The following is an 18,445-nucleotide window of genomic DNA, read 5'->3' on the forward strand; positions in this document are numbered from 1 at the left end:
AAGAATTAGCAAATGGGCTGTAAATTATTAGAAATAATGGCAGATGGGTTGTATGCTGTTTTCCACAGATTTGAGGCTTTCCTAAAAAAAGGTTGACGCACAAGCACTGACTGTTGGATGTCCATCCAACGGCCGTCGTGCTTCTTCAATCTCTGCTCTTCCTGCTCCAGTCGCTCAAACAAGCGCCGGCGGGACTGCCTGCTCCCTCCTCCCCGCGGCCGGCTGTGCTGCCGCGCAGGCCTCACCGCCCCACCGTACTCCCATTGCTGGCCTAGCCATCCCTCTACTCACCCACACCTGCTGTTATTCTTCGGCGACGGCAGACGAACCAGTAAACCCTCGTACAGTCGTACTCCCCTCCGCATGGGAAACAACTGCCGAGTCTTCCCTGCCTCCGTGTCGTCCCCTTCCTAGGCCTCGCCGTCGTCCACCGCCGTGGTGCTCTCGGCGCGGCGTGGTCAATGTGGTCAACGACCGACTTCCATCGGAAGAGTACTGTGCGTGGAGACGCTGACAGCTGGGTCCACGGCCGCAGCAAGGAAGTGCCTCCTTATTACGCGCAAAATAATTATTCCTCCACCTGACAGCGGGACCCACCGGACGGGCCACCGTATTTTGCGAAAAAAATGTTTCCCCCCTGACTGCTGGGACCCACCAGCTACACCTTCGCATGCAAGGAAGTGCGTCCGGGCAAAAAAAACAAAACGATTCGCCCCCCTGACTGCTGGGACCCACCAGCTACATCTTCGCACGCAAGGAAGTGCCTGACAGTCGGGACCCACCTGGTCGAAGCGTACGTAGCGTTGTCATTCTGGTCGCGAACGTGTACGTACATATATACTGGTGGATGTAGAGGCGCGCACGTGTCGTAGTAGAGGCGCGCACGTACCATGTACACGTACGTACAGCGGCCAGGGTGCAAGAAAGAAAATACGGCCACGTATGTGTACATACGGGCGGGGTCTCGAACGCCTACTCGCGCATACGTATGGCGAGGGCTCGTTGACATGGCTGGGTCGGAACGGAGAAACAGCGTCGTCGTCGTGTTCATGGGGAGGCAACGGAATGCGTCGTGTTCATCGGGAGGCAACGGAACGCGTGGGAGCCAACCGGCTGGGTCGGAACGGAATGCGTGGTCGTGTTCATCGGGAGGGCTTGGACAGAACAGGCGATGGAAACGAGGCCTGGCGTACCGCAGAATGGAGGAAACGGCCTTGTGTTCGACCGGCCACGTTCGAAACGGGATCCTGTTCATCGGGAGGGGTCTGGCGTACCGCAAAACGGACGAAACGGACCTCCTACGGTCGAAATGGGGGTCCTGTTGATCGGGAGGGGTGTGGCGTACCGCAAAACGGACGAAACGGACCTCCTACGGTCGAAACGGGGGTCCTGTTGATCGGGAGGGGTGTGGCGTACCGCAAAACGGACGAAACGGACCTCCTACGGTCGAAACGGGGGTCCTGTTCATCGGGAGGGGTGTGGCGTACCGCAAAACGGGACTCCACGGGATACTGTTCATCTCCACCGTCGACCTCCTCCAGCCTCCACGGGCTACCGTCGACCTCCTCCAGCCTCCACGGGCTCCTGTTCATCCAGCCTCCACCGCGCGCTACTCCACCGGCTACTGTTCAACCACCCCTCCACCATCTACTGTTCATCCAGCCCTCCACACCACGGGGTCCTATTCAACCACCCCCCACGGGCACCCCTCCACCGTCTACTGTTCATCCAGCCCTCCACACCACGGGGTCCTGTTCAACCACCCCTCCACGGGCACCCCTCCATCGTCTACTGTTCATCCAGCCCTCCACACCACGAGGTCCTGTTCATCCAGAGGCAACGCCACCGCTCACTGTTCATCCAACCCCCCCCCCCCCGCAACGCTCACTGTTCATCCAATCGATCAGCTTCAGTTAGCAGCAGTAGCGAAGGAATCGCTCGATCGGGTTCAGTTAACAGCCATCGATCGATCGCTCGGGTTCAGTAACGCGTAGCCTGCAGTGCAATCGCTCGGGTTTAGTTAGAGCCCAACGCCTCGCTCGGGATCAGTTAGAGCCAACGCCTCGCACACACGCACGTACGTGTATGAGAGAAACGCGCATCGCTCGGCCCCCGACCTCCCACCGTAACCGGGAACTCCCCGAAATTTTCCTCCCCCTCGCTTCTACCACGGTTTTTTCCGTCATGGACGGCCCAAAGAATGTCATGCAGCTGCGTCTCCGGCCCGCCCAGGACGAAAAGCCCATTTTCTGTCATGATTTTTTGTCATAGAAGTAGGAGCCCACCACATCTATGATGATACCGGGTTTTGTCACAATTATCATCATAGAAGTGTCATATGTATGACAGAAAAAAAATTGTTCAGCCCAAAATGTCACGGATGTGTCTTTTTTTGGTAGTGTAGGGGCCTGAAATACTGTCACCATCGGAACAGCCCCCAAGCCTGCCGTCTTGTAACTGGTACAACGAAGTAGTCTCACCCGTGGACGACTCACAATCAGAATAAATGGTCGTATCACCGCCAGACATGGACCCTTCCAACTCAGCCCCGTGGATAAATCCAACAAAGGCACGCTTCACGGCGGGTTGAACTCGGGCGGGACGTGCACGCTGAGCCATCTCGACGATGTCGGTGCAGATGTCCAGCTCAGGGCCCGGCTCGCCGATCTTGCCGATGAAGACATGGATTCCGCCGAAGGGGACCCGGTACCCGTACTCAATTGAGCCGGCCTCGGGGCCCCAGCCTGCATCGTCGATGTAGAGCTTGCGTTGATGACTCTTGGTCATCCGGCCCACAACGTATCCCTTGATCCCTTCGAAGCTGCCCTGTAAGAACTCGAAACCACCGTGCGCTGGCCCCACAGTTGGCGCCAACTGTCGTGGAATTGTCACGTCAGATGTCCTAGTGTGAGGACTTAGTCGTGGAGCCATCGCACTAGGTTAGCTTAGAGGGGTTAAATGGGACAAAGGACACAGGAGTTTATACTGGTTCAGCCCCTTGCGATGAAGGTAAAAGCCTAATCCAGTTTGAGGTGGTATTGCTAGGGTTTCGATTACCAGGGAGCGAATATGCTTTGCCTAGTTTTCGATCTGTTGTTTTCTTGCCCTAAGCCGCTGCCGGGTCGTCCCCTTATATACATGGGTTGACGCCCTGCGGCCTACAGAGTCCCGGCCGGCTTATATAACGTGTCCGGCTTGGTGACTCATCTTACATGCCTTATATTACAAGTCTACACATACATGGCGGTTTACACTTATGGACCTTAAGCCACCTTCGGGTTTGGGCCTTTTAACAAGCCTGTCTATGAACCTTGAACCGTCATCTCTAATATACTCTTGGGCTTCATTTAGATGAACCGTCATAGGGATGACCCGGCCCCTTCGGGGCGGGTCATATCTAATAGTCATATCCCCAACAGTTCCGGTGCCATAAAAAATAATAATGCCGAAGGTGGTAAACGGTCAAAGACTCAAACATTATATCTCAGTTACTCCCATAAATGTTGAGACCAATATAATTGATACAGTAACCCCGAAGGAGTACATAAGGGACACTTTCTAGAGCATTTCGGACTCCGAAAAGGAATAGGTATGTGGTACGGTAAGTAAACCGACTTCAAAACGTTTCCAATGATAAATTTTCTCCATTTGGAATATTTAAAAATTAGGAAAATTAAAAGTAGTCCAAAAGGGACACGAGGCCACCACAAGGGTGGAGGGCGCGCCCTACCCCCTGGGCACCCCCCCCCCCGTCCTTGTGGCCCCCTCGTGTGCCCTCCAGACTCTGTTTTCTTGCACGATACTTCTTTTGGTCGGTGGAAATTCATTATATAATCTCCCAAAGGTTTTGACCACCGTACCACGCAAATATCTCATGTTTTTGTTTTGAGCTGTTTTCTGCCAGAGTTTTCAAGGCCAGGCATCATGTCGTCCCCCTCCTCCAACAACGCGGACGACGATGCTTGGTTGATGCTGATGGAACTCCGGAGGGAGGATGCCGAGGGAGCCATGATGGAGGAGGATGAAGGGGATTCGCTTGAGGAACAACCTCCGGCAACGGAGAGGGGTACTCTGGCGGGCATCTCCGCTATTCCATGTCCCCATCAAGCCATAGGAACCACAAACAACCATGAAGACCAAGAGGTTCGAGAAGGGCTTCCCTCTAGGAGGCCCTTACACAGGTTACATCGGAACAACTTTCATAATTTGGTTCATGATAACCCACAAGTATAGGGGATCGCAACAGTTTTCGAGGGTAGAGTATTCAACCCAAATTTATAGATTCGACACAAGGGGAGCCAAAGAATATTTATAGGTATTAGCAGCTGAATTGTCAAGTCAACCACACCTGGAGATTAATTATCTGCAGCAAAGTGATCAGTAACAAAAAAGTATGATAGTTTTGATAATAGTAGCAGCAGTAACGGTGGTAACGGTAACAGTGATAGCAGTAATTTTGTAGCAAGTGTAACAGTGATGATAGCAGTAGTAACTTAGCAAAAACAATATAAGATAAATTCGTAGGCATTGGATCAGTGACTTGTTGGATGATATTCATCATGAGACAGTTATAACCTAGGGCGATATGGCACTAGCTCCAGTTCGTCAATATAACTAGCGGGGCGACCCGCGCATTCGCGCGGCTAGATTTCTATTTAATTTTAAATTGCTATTCCCTTCGTTCGGAATTACTTGTCTCGAAAATGGACGTATCTAGAACTAAAATACGTCTAGATACATCCATTTCCGCGACAAGTAATTCCGAACGAAGGGATATTAGTTATGACTAAGCTAAAATAAATTTGTATTTCTAGTGTATATTTGATATGTATTTCCTTTTTATTTATTTGCAATTAGATTGCTCTCATATTTTATATTCAGGTTCTTTTATGGTCATGTAATACACTGATTTTTTTTTGCTTTTTGAAGGAAATGTAATACATAGCTTTTTTTTTAAAGGAAATGTAATACATAGCTTAAACCCATATTGGACCTTTGTTTTTACTGCAAATTCTACTTGCTTTATCATCCTGGGCGTGCTTTTTTTTAAACCGCTGGATTTATTTCTCAGCCCAACTTGGCCCAAATAGTTGTGCTTGTCCCCAAGACCCCAATTGACAGCCCAACTCCACGTCACTGTGACTCTGTCGGTCACCACTGAAGAACTTCGGCCTGGTCGCTGTCCACCGCAAGCTGGATATATGCTCGCTCTCCTCTGCTCGTCCCAGGCAGCGGCGGCAGCGCATGGACAGTGGCAGGGTCGGGCGCAGCACCGCCAACCGTACTGTAACCGGAGGCAAGTGGAGCGCGGCAGGATCAGTCCGGTCATCCCGACCCGAATGTATTTGGCGGAAGAGGAGGCACAGGTAATAAAATTCATCATCTTCTCTCCATCTCCATCTCCACCCCACAGCCACGCCCTAGAGATAAAAGTCTTACCACAACCGCTTTTTGAGAGAGGGACAATATAACTGAGATGTGGATTTGGGGAGAGAGATGCGATTTGGGGATTGTGGCTTCTAGAGGTTTGTAGAGATGAGAGTAGATCCAGTAGATTTGAAATGGTTTTTAAGTAGATCCGATGGATGATTACATGTTATGATCTCTAGTATTTCTCTAAAAAATCATTTCTCAAGTACAGAATTTCTAAATGTAGAAATTATTTTTATTTTTCTGTAGAAAGATCGATTAGAAAAACGACAAAGTACTTGTTCTTTCATTGTGTAGATGTGCGATAGGTTAAAAATAAAAGGGCACAACTATACTGTGGAAAACTCCGAGTATCAAAACGGAGGTAGTACAAATTTAGCAGATTAGTAAACAAAATAATAAAAGAGTAGTAAGAACAACAAACTTACTCAGTAAACAATGAATCCATGAACATGACTCATATATGTAGATCCGGCTCGCTCGTGCGCTCCTTTGAACTAAAAGTAATAAATGATAATGGAACATGTGCATGTGTATGAGCTTTATATTTTGGAAACATTTTGTATAGTACTTGAGAATAAATAACCACGATGAAAGAGATTTTAATCCTCGGGGTTGGATGAAAGTAAGTAAACATCTCTCATCGTGAAGCATTCGACACTGCACATTAATTTGGATAGAGAAGATTAATAATAGTAACTAAGGTACATTGCACAATAAGCAGAAGCACAAAAATGGAGTAATCATTTGTGGCAATCTCAGAATAGAGGGTCTTCTATAAAGAGAGTAAACATAGGCAAACTTAGAGAAATGGTTGTAATTTGGGAGCATAAAGGCTGATATGGTAGGTGCAGATAACATAAAAATATATTCATTTAGTTTTCATAAAAATATACAGACCTTCTAGCCCGCATGGTTGGCCTATTATTCTCATTTTTATAGTCATCTAATACTCCCTCCATTCAAAAATATAATATGTTTTGGAGATTTCAATATGGACTACATAAAAACTGAAATGAGTGAAAACACACACTAAAATGCGTCTATATACATCAGAATCAAAAAAATGGTAAACCATCAAGGGAGTACTTACTAATTGGAATCATTTTGGTCTCTCTTTCCCTAGATGAAGACCACTGAGCAATTATCCTGGAATACATTTTCTTGAGGAATCACCATGGCCGACTCATCCCATTATTAATTGTGTACGTCTTGATTAAAGAATAGACTATGCAAAGGAAATATGCAGATCGTTGGTAATGGTTATAGAAATTGTATAATTTCATTTAATAATTTACGATTGGTGATAAAAACACAGAGGTTTATAATATGGAGGTGGAGATGTACATTAAATGACATGATTGTTGTTGGTGTATTGTAACAGTTTATAGTATATGTCCTCCAAACATATCTGAATTAGAAGTGATCTTTTATAATTTTTCTTAGTTGTACATAACAGTAGTACACAACCTGCTAATACATATATGCATGTAGTTCAAATGCTGCATACCACATGAAAGATGAACCGGACCAAACAGAACTTACTACATACTGCAGATGAACATAATTCTGGTAATAGAGAGTTCTCTAAAACATACTTTGATAGATTGGGCATAAGATCAGTTTGGTATGTTCTACTTTATATAGAAAATTATCAGATGTTGTATCCCCTTATGTATGTTATATTCAGGAAAAAAACACTTGAGTATATGTGCGGGAAAACCCTAACCAATCTTCAAACTTACTGCTAAAAGAGATATCGCACAAATTAATATGTATTGCTGGATATGAAGATACACGCATTAACTACAACTTCCAACATGCCAAATTACAAAACCCGTAATATAAGGAGATGATCATTGTAACATAAACATGGTGGTCTTAGCAGCAGAACAGTAGCACACTCCACATGTAAGTACGTCCAATGACATTTAGTTTATAAGTAGGGAGACATGTGCTTAGTTACTGATTTCTGATTAAGGACAATCCAGGTTTTCTGTTTAGCTTTTACACCTTTTATACACATTTAATCTAGATGTGCGGCCCGCGCAATTGCGCGGCTAGATTTATTATTTGGGCATGTAATCAACTACTCCTCCGTCCTAAAATAAGTGTCGCTGCTTTAGTACAGAGTTGTGCTAAATCAGCGACACTTATTTTAGGACGGCGAGAGTATTATTTGGGTCAAATTTCTTAATATAGTAGTACCAATATGCAATTAAAAAAATTAGAATGTACATACAAATGTATACGGCTCAAAATTTATGATTGAGAAATATGATTGTTTAATTTCGACCAAAGGTCTTTCCATTTTAGTGAATTGGATAGTAGCCAGGGATCTCTCTAAGTAAAGAAAAATACAAATGGTACTCATATGTGTGCGTGTGTTTCTATATACATATGTGTGTGTGTCTGCCATGCAAAACCATAGACTTTTGTATTTCTCTCTCGTTTCCACTCTACAATCCACATCCATGGGGTGTGCCTTTCCGTCAATAAATTGCAATGCAGCTTACGTCAATGGTTCGTACTTAAACATCTATCATCTTCTCTGCTCGTAGAAACAAAAAATAATTTAGAAATTCAAGCCTTGCAGAGCCTTGTGCTAAGCATGATAAATATCTACAGGTGAATGTTAGATAATAAAGCCTCATTTGTTCCTTGCATAAAAAAGGCTTCCATGTTATAATAATCCTCCTAGTACAACCGATTGGTGCACTAAGAAATCAAGCAGCAACCACAAAGGGGCAATTACAAAGTAGATACAAAATTTTGAATCTCCCCTGTTCCATGCAGAAAAGGTCCATGAAAGCAACAGTGACATATTTCATTGGATTAATAATAAATTAGCAGACAGAAACATGGGGTAATTATATTATTTCATGCTTTTGAAATTCAAAAGGATGAACTACCGGCATCAAATTCTAGTATTTCGTAAAGAAGACGTCAATTAAACAGTAGCAATTTGGTAGTAGCAACCATCAATTTTATGCCCTGGATCAAAGGGAAGCAAAATTAGTTACCCATGTGAGTAGAAATAGATCCAGGAGACTAACCTTAGAGGCGTGTCTGATTTGCTCTATCAAACTTTTTTTATTAGTCTTGAAAAACACCTACGGGACCATTAGGCACTAAGAATTAAAATAAGAATAAACAGTTTGTGGCCTGTGGAGAATATGTAAGGAAAAGTGGAAGTAATGTCGCTCCATTGACAATCGTAACATGAACCAATCCTTGTAAATACAAAAAATCTGGAAGTGTACGTACATGATTTTACACCAACTATCATCTTGATTGAGTACCAATCAAACAGCACCAAGGTAAGAAAAAGCAACAAACTTCTGTCCCTTTTTGCTAGATTGTTTTTAGCAGGTAAGCACAGCATCTGAACAGATCTCAGTATTCCAAATTAAAATTAACAGGCATAACATGCATGATCTCCGATTTTAAGCTATAGCAGCTGAATCTTCCCTCAAATTTTTAGGTTTGGCCACGACGAAGATGACATTGGTACATGGGAGCATTCTTCAATTCAGTTCGAACAAAGAAGAAAATTAATCTTACACTTGGAGATAACACAGACGATGGAGCATGGCCTATGTGAACCTATAGTCAAGCAGTGGCGGAGCCCATGGCTAGGTTTGTGATGGAGGAGAGTGTTGAGGCCGGTGACATCTTCGGCTCCTCGCCAAACGGATGCTGGAGCAGAGGTGGCCGGGATAGAGGCGATCGTGATGGAGGTGGCACCATATGATTGGGATGGGATGGCAAGGTTGCCGCTGTTGTACTCTTAGGGGATGCCGGCGTGACCTGGAGCCATTGAAGGAGATAGCGGGCATGTGGCCGGCGAGAGGTAGAGAGCACGCCCTGATCGAGACATGAGGCCACCATGGGAGCGGCCGACGCGGTGCCGTGCGTCTTGCGGGCAGGTTAGGGAGTTATCTTAGATGAGGTTAGGGAATTAGGAAGGCGTACGGGAGAATAAGTACGTCTAGTTTATCCTGATAGAATCTGACTCGTATGGTTGGTTTTTTTACACAAACTGTAACATATACTACCTCCGTTTCAAAATAGATGACCCAACTTTATATTACTAATTTTGTACTATAGTTAGTACAAAGTTGAGTCATCTATTTTATATGGTTAAATAACGTGTCGGCTGCAACATATTTGTGCGTAGATGGTCATGACTCTTTTTGACCGGTTAGGGATATTAAGGCCTTCTTTTAATAGAGAACCGGAACAAAGCATTAACACATAGTGAATACATGAATTCTTCAAACTACGGTCATCACCGGAAGTGGTCCCGACTATTGTCACTCCGGGGTTGCCGGATCATAACACATAGTAGATGACTATAACTTGTAAGATCGGATCTAAAACATGGATATAATTATGATAACATAAACGGTTCAGATCTGAGTTCATGGCACCCGGGCTCAAAATGACAAGCATTAAGCATAGCAAGGTCATAACAACATCAATCTAGGAACATAGTGGATACTAGGGATCAAGCCCTAACAAAACTAACTCGATTACATGATAAATCTCATTCAACTCCTCACCGACCAGCGAGCCTACAAAGGAATTACTCACTCCTGGTGGGGAACATCATGGAATTGGCAACGGAGAAGTGTTGGTGATGACAAAGAACGAAGATCCCCCTCTCCGGAGCCCCAAACGGACTTCAGATCTGGCCTCCCGATGAAGAACAGGAGGTGACGGCGGCTCCGTCTTGTGGATCGCGATAATTCTTTCTCCCTGATTTTTTTCTAGAAAAATAGGATTTTATAGCGTTGGTTTCAGGGTCTGCGGGGCCATCAGGTGGGGACAACCCACCTGGGCGCGCCCTGGTGGGTTGTGCCCACCCAGGTGCCCCTCTCCGACAGGTCTTGACTCCAGAAATTCTTATTTGTTATATAAAAATTCCTCGCAAAGTTTCGTTCCATTTCGAGAACTTTTATTTCTACACAAAAACAACATCATGGTAGTTCTGTTGGAAACAGCGTCAGCCCGGGGTTAGTTCCATTCAAATCATGCAAATTAAAGTCCAAAACAAGACGAAAAGCATTAGGAAAAGTAGATACGTTGGAGACGTATCAACTCCCCAAAGCTTAAACCTTTGCTTGTCCTCAAGCAATTCAGTTGATAAACTGAAACTGAAAAAGAAAAAAATTTACGAACTCTTTTGGTCTTGTTTGCATAAATAAGCTTAAACAACACCCAGGTTTTCAGCCACATTATAACTAACCATGCCGACAATAACTCTTAAAGATTATAATGACTCATATCAATGACATAACCAGCTAGCGAGCAATAATAAGGTATTTCAAACGGCAACGCGTTGTCAAAACAACCATGATATAATATGACAATAGTGATATCTCACTAGCCCTTTCTGAGACCGCAAAATGCAGAGCACCTCCAAAGTTCAAGCAGCGACTAAACATTGTAATTCATGGTAGAAAAGATACAGTCATGATGCACCCAACATTAGCTACACACAATGGATAAGTCATGACAGCTGTGCTCTCAGGTTCTAGCGCTTGTTTTAGAAGGTGATGACGCAACATAAAAGTAAATAGATAGTCCCTTCGCAGAGGGAAGCAGTGATTTGCAGAGGTGCCAGAGCTTAAGTTTTAAAACAGAGATAAATGATATTTTAAGACATGCACCTTTCTCATTTACTTCACGATCATCAGTTATCAATATCTTCCATGCTAAGCACGCTAGTGGCGGTTCCCAAGCGGTAAAAGTAAAGGTTTACTCCCCCTCCACCAACAATCACATTTCACGGCTTGTCCGAAACAACGTGTGTCGTCCAAACCAACAACAGTCTGGGGGAGTTTTGTTTAATTATTTGCATTTTTTAGTTCGGGACCGGGAATCCCTATTACCGTTCTTTTCTCGTGCGATGGCGAGTGAATAAACACTCGACCTGAGAATAACCCGCTTAGCATGGAAGATACCGACTACCTCCTGTCGTTCCATGAACGACCCAGGCACACAAAAATGATATTTATTTGAAGTTTTTAGAGGTGGCACATGCAAATTTACTTAGGACGGCATAGTAATACCGCATATAGGTAGGTATGATGGACTCATCTGGAATAACTTTGGGTTCAAGGTTTTTGATGTACTAGCAGAATTCCCACTTAGTACAGGCGAAGGCTAGCAATTAGATTGAGAAGCGGCCAGCTAGAGAGCAACAACGGTCATAAACATGCATTATGCATAACTAACATTAGACACTAGCATGAGTTGGATATGAACACCATGTACATAAATATCATAGAGGCTATGTTGGTTTTGATTCAACTACATGCATGAACATGTGCCAAGTCAAGCCACTCAAGCATTCAGAGAAGGATATCATATCATCATACTACATCACAATCACTTTAACGCAATGTTGATATCCAAGATAAATCATTATTCACTCCCAGCTACTTATGCATGACATGAGAAACTATAATCTCTAATTGTCATTGCAAACATGTTTAATCATAATGGGCTGAATCATGGATACTAGGTTAAACATATTTACACAAACAGAACAAGTCGAGTTCATACCAGTTTCTCTCTGCCACGGCCAGTTCATCGAATGTCGTCATTATTGCCTTTCACTTGCACGACCGAACGATATGAAAATAATAATAGTGCATACAAGAGTGCCGTGGACTAAGCTGGAATCTGCAAACATTTTATTCAACAGAAGAAGACAAGGTAAAATGTGCTCCTTATTAGATCAACAATTATTCATATGAGCACCATTCAACATTTTCATCGTGGTCTTCTCCTCGGTACAACTCGAATAAAAGGAAAATAAATTCAGAGAAACACACTGAAATATTTTTGGAGTTTTTATTTTCTTGAACAAACAAATAAAAGGAAAAAGCAAAAACGAGAAAAACTATTTACACGGGAAAGCTCCCAACAAGCAAAAGAAGAACAAGGAAATCTTTTTGATTTTTCTTTTTAATATTAGTACTAAGCATGCATAGAAAGTAAACTAACCATAACGATTTTTTTTGTTTTTATAAAGTTTTTCAAACACACAAGAAGAAAGCAAGAGAATAAATCTAAACATGGATGATACAATGAAAAAGTGTGAACACCGACAAATGAAATAAGTAAACATAAATGTAAAGTCGGTGGAAACACGTACTCCCCCAAGCTTAGGCTTTCGGCCTAACTTAGTAGTCAATCGGTAGCCTGGATAGTAGTTGGTGTGGTAGCTCACGGAGGCTCTCGGTGCGGATGCTTCGGCCTGCTGTGCTGCCTCCACTGCTGCGTTGTGAGCTCGGGCCTCGCTCTCAAGAACAAAATATCTTCCTTTGTTATGATAATCAAAAAGAGCAGGCGCAGTCAAATATGTGTGCACAACAAATTTTTGGTTAAACAATAAATTATAAGTAAAGTTATCAACCTTTCCCTTGAGAATTTTGTGATCCTTTAAGGTGTCAAAATCTAAATATTGTGTGGGTAGGATAGGATCAAAGGGCAAAGGTGAAACACCCATCCCTCGTGCTAAACGCGTGGCATATATTCCACCATAGAAATAGCCACTGTTAGCATTGTGCTGAAGTCTGCGTGCAACAATCGGTCCAAGGTTATAATTCCTTTCACCGGTAAGAGCGGTGCATATGAGGCTCAAGTCTGGAGCACAAAGTGTACTACAGTCTTGCTTGCCTACTATACATTTCTCATTAAATAATGCAAAGTACTGAATTGCGAGAAAATAAATGCTCTTTATTCTACCTTGTGTCACTCCCCTCGTCTAACCGCAACAAAGACTAGTCAAGAATGTTTGATACTCAGCCCTTGGCGGTTCGTCAAGCGAACCCCAGAATGGGAGTTGGCAGTGGTAAGCAAAATTCTCTAGTGATATGGTAAATGGATTATCATAAAGCATAAACGACACCCTAGACTCACTGGGAAGGAATTTAAATCCTTTGACAAATGATTCAGTGAGAAGGTGGCATTGTTCGCACTTATCTGAAAGGTAGGGACTGAGACCGACATTGTGAACATATTGCTCAAATTCCTCTTTAATACCCACACGCACCATATACTCATCGCAAGGCCATAAGCATGCTTTGGTGGCGGCATCTCGAGTAGAACTTTCACTTGGTTCAACATATGACGGGCGAGCGGAGCTGTCACTAGAAGATGCCCCCGAGGATCGCCTCCTCGAAGAACTCCTTCCAAAAAGGTTCATCATGTTCGCGTACAATTTTCTGAAAAAATTTGGGTGACAAAAAATTGTCAACAAGACTTTATTAAGTTGATAGCAACTACTCATAGGGATACATAGAAGCCATAGCGAGCATTCAAACTACTTAGAACTCTAAGAATTCAACATGCAAGCTCATCTACAGCGGCACCAAGAGTAGCTAATTATTCAAAATATAAACCACTAAAACAAAAACTAATTGGACAAACGGTGGAGTCACAAACCAAGCAACAATCCCCCGAAACAGTTTCGGAAACGGAGCTTCGAGCAAAGAGATCGAAATCCGCGGGTTTGAGAGAAAGAACGCGTGAGAGAGAGAGCAATAGAGAATTTTTTCTGGAGGTGAGTGATGATGTGGTATGAAGGGATAAGTATGGGAAATTTATTTGGGTCATGGGGACCACAAGCCACCATGGCGCACCTCGGGGTCCTAGCGCGCCCAGGTGGGTTGTGCCACCTGGTGCACTGATACGTCTCCAACGTATCTATAATTTTTGATTGTTCCATGCTATTATATTATCTGTTTTGAATGTTTATGAGCTTTATTTTACACTTTTATATTATTTTTGGGACTAACCTATTAACCCAGAGCCTAGTGTCAGTTCATGTTTTTTTCCTTGTTTCAGTGTTTCGAAGAAAAGGAATAGCAAACGGAGTCCAAACGGAATGAAACCTTCGGGAGAGTTATTTTTGGAATGGAAGCAATTCAGGAGACTTGGAGTGTACGTCAGGGAAGCAACGAGGTGGCCATGAGGCAGGGAGGCGCGCCTGCCCCCCTGGGCGCGCCCCCCACCCTCGTGGGCCCCTCGTGGCTCCCCTAACCGACTTCTTTCGCTCATATATATATATCCATATACCTTAAAAACTTCGGGGAACAGAATAGATCGGGAGTTCCGCCGCCGCAAGCCTCTGTAGCCACCAAAAACCAATCGGGACCCTGTTCCGGCACCCTGTCGGAGGGGGGATCCCTCACCGGTGGCCATCTTTATCATCCCGGTGCTCTCCATGACGAGGAGGGAGTAGTTCACCCTCGGGGCCGAGGGTATGTACCAGTAGCTATGTGTTTGATCTCTCTCTCCCTCTCTCGTGTTCTTGAGGTGGTACGATCTTGATGTATCGCGAGCTTTGCTATTATAGTTGGATCTTATGATGTTTCTCCCCCTCTACTCTCTTGTAATGGATTGAGTTTTCCCTTTGAAGTTATCTTATCGGATTGAGTCTTTAAGAATTTGAGAACACTTGATGTATGTCTTGCATGTGCTTTTCTGTGGTGACAATGGGATATCATGTGATCCACTTGATGTATGTTTTGGTGATCAACTTGCGGGTTCCGCCCATGAACCTATGCATAGGGGTTGACACACGTTTTCGTCTTGACTCTCCGGTAGAAACTTTGGGGCGCTCTTTGAAGTTCTTTGTGTTGGTTGAATAGATGAATCTGAGATTGTGTGGTGCATATCGTGTAATCATACCCACGGATATTTGAGGTGACATTGGAGTATCTAGGTGACATTAGGGTTTTGGTTGATTTGTGTCTTAAGGTGTTATTCTAGTACGAACTCTATGATAGATCGAACGGAAAGAATAGCTTCATGTTATTTTACTACGGACTCTTGAATAGATCGATCAGAAAGGATAACTTTGAGGTGGTTTCGTACCCTACCATAATCTCTTCGTTTGTTCTCCGCTATTAGTGACTTTGGAGTGACTCTTTGTTGCATGTTGAGGGATATTTATATGATCCAACTATGTTATTATCGTTGAGAGAACTTGCACTAGTGAAAGTATGAACCCTAGGCCTTGTTTCCTAGCATTGCAATACCGTTTACTCTCACTTTTATCGCTTGCTACCTTGCTATTTTATATTTTTAGATTACAAATACCTATATCTACCATCCATATTGCACTTGTATCACCATCTCTTCGCCGAACTAGTTCACCTATACAATTTACCATTGTATTAGGTGTGTTGAGGACACAAGAGACTCTTTGTTATTTGGTTGCAGGGTTGTTTGAGAGAGACCATCTTCATCCTACGCTTCCCACGGATTGATAAACCTTAGGTCATCCACTTGAGGGAAATTTGCTAGTGTCCTACAAACCTCTGCACTTGGAGGCCCAACAACGTCTACAAGAAGAAGGTTGTGTAGTAGACATCAAGCTCTTTTCTGGCGCCGTTGCCGGGGAGGTGAGTGCTTGAAGGTATATCTTTAGATCTTGCAATCGAATATTTTTGTTTCTTGTTTTATCACTAGTTTCGTCTATAAAAGAAAACTACAAAAAAATAGAATTGAGTTTGCCTCATACACTTCATCGTTTTAATATCTTTCGTGAGAATGATGGAAAGGAAAATTATGCTCAAGTGCTAGAAGAAGAAGTCTATAAAATGTTTGGCACTAATTCTTTGAATGATGAGCATGATTGCAATGTTGTTAGTATGAACTCCTTGAATATCCATAGTACTAATGATGATTGCACTAGTCATGATGAAAATATCTCTTATAAGCATGTTGATTTTTGTAGAGTGCATAGAGTTTGCAAGTACATACCAAATAGAGAAGATAGATTTTGCAAGAGGCATAAGTATTTAGAAACTAAATGGTTGCAAGAAAGGCTACATGTTAGTGCTGAAAATTTAAAATATCTTAGCCATACTTGTGAACTTTGCAATGAACATGGTCATTTAAATATCAAATGCAAATTGTTTCATGATCGAATCGTGTCCAAAAATTGTGATGACTTGATTTCCCTTGCACATCATAATGAACTTAGTTTGGTTTTGGGTTATGAAGAAATGAAACGTCAAACTAAGCATATTCCAGAATATAACCTTGAGAAATTCCTCGATATTGATCTAGAAGAAATTTATATGTATTGTGCGGTGAATTGCATTGAAAATCCTTATATTGACAATTACATAAAGAAAAAAAAAACAAATAGAGGATGAAAAGAATACTAATGAAAGGGAAGAGACTTCCCAATATTCTCCTATTATTTCTTATGAGGAATCAGGTAACGAGGAGGAGCCTTCTATTCAACCGATCTCATCAATAAGGAGCTCAAAAAAGAGGGTTAAACCCACACATGATGTGAAGAAGAAAAGGAAAAGACGGAGAAGCAAAGGTAGAAAGGTATCTCCCCCAAATGATGTTGCTTCCATTACTCATTGTGATGATGATAATTGCTGTACTATTGGTGCTATCCATACTATTAATGATGAGAGTGATTATGCTTATGATATGAAAAGGCCCAAGCTTGGGGATGCTATGTTTGATGAGAATGACATGTTTGAGAATATATTTGCTGCAATTAATGTTTGTCCCAAGCTTGGGGATGCTACGTTTAATGGAGATGATATTTTTAGTCACCCAAGTTTTGATGAGCAAATTTATTATGATGATAGCATGCCTCCTATTTATGATGATTATTGTGATGACACTTATGCTATAAAAAGTAGTGATGATTATATTTATAAAACTTGTCATGATTATGATTACCCTTTTCTGAACATTACTCTTTTAGTATGGAAACAATTTATAGTATTCGAGTCTCTTATGATACTCCCACTATTCCGAATGAGAAGAATTTTGCTTATGTGGGGAGTAGTAAATTTTCTATGCTTGTAGATCATGAAAAGAATGCTTTAGGTGCTGGTTATATTGTTGAATTCATTCATGATGCTACTGAAAATTATTATGAGGGAGGAATATATACTTGTAGGAATTGCAATAATATCAAGTTTCCTCTCTATGTGCTTAAAATCTTGAAGTTATGCTTGTTTTGCCTTCCTATGCTAGTTGATTATTGTTCCCATAAGTTGTTTGCTCATAAAATCCCTATGCATAGGAAGTGGGTTAGACTTAAATGTGCTTGCCATGTGTTTCATGATGCTCGCTTTATGTTTCAATTCTTATCTCTTATGTGAGCATCATTGAAATCATCATGCCTAACTAGGCGCGTTAAACGTTAGCGCTTTTTGGGAGGCAACCCAATTTTATTTTTGTTTCTTGCTTTTTGGGTCTGTTTAGTAATAAATAAATCATCTAGCCTCTGATTAGATGTGGTTTTATGTTTTAGTTAGTGTTTGTGCCAAGTAAGACCTATAGGATCTTCTTGGATGATAGTTATTTGATCTTGCTTAAAATTCCAGAAACTTTCTGTTCACGAAAACAATTGTTTAAAATCACCAGAACGTGATAAAATACTTATTCCAATTGCATCAGATCAATAATCAAATTATCTAGGTCTTCCTATTTTGGTAGAAATTTTTGAGTTCCAGAAGTTTGCGTTAGTTACAGATTACTACAGATTGTTCAGTTTTTGACAGATTCTGTTTTTCGTGTGTTGTTTGCTTATTTTGATGAATCTATGGCTAGTAAAATAGTTTATAAACCATAGAGAATTTGAAATACAGTAGATTTAACACAAATACAAATAAATAATGAGTTCATTACAGTACCTTGAAGTGGTGTTTTGTTTTGTTTCGCTAACGGAGGTCACGAGATCTTCTGTTAAGTTTTGTGTTGTGAAGTTTTCAAGTTTTGGGTAAAGATTCGATGGACTATGGAATAAGGAGTGGCAAGAGCCTAAGATTGGGGATGCCCAAGGCACCCCAAGGTAATATTCAAGGACAACCAAGAGTCTAAGCTTGGGGATGCCCCGGATGACATCCCCTCTTTCGTCTTCGTTCATCGGTAACTTTACTTGGAGCTATATTTTTATTCACCACATGATATGTGTTTTGCTTGGAGCGTCATTTTATTTTATTTTTGTTTTTCT

General features: G+C 42.5%; 1 long non-coding RNA gene across 1 annotated transcript; it reads left to right on the top strand.

Moving 5' to 3' along the window:
* Window positions 1-3,021: 3,021 nt before the first annotated feature.
* LOC120973726 (uncharacterized) lies at window positions 3,022-9,597 on the top strand. Its single transcript, XR_005769069.3, has 2 exons — window positions 3,022-5,366; window positions 8,915-9,597. It is a non-coding gene; the product is annotated as an uncharacterized lncRNA (long non-coding RNA).
* The last annotated feature ends 8,848 nt before the right edge of the window (window positions 9,598-18,445 follow it).

This window comes from Aegilops tauschii, chromosome 1 (genome assembly GCF_002575655.3).
Source record: "Aegilops tauschii subsp. strangulata cultivar AL8/78 chromosome 1, Aet v6.0, whole genome shotgun sequence".
Taxonomy (NCBI): domain Eukaryota; kingdom Viridiplantae; phylum Streptophyta; class Magnoliopsida; order Poales; family Poaceae; genus Aegilops; species Aegilops tauschii.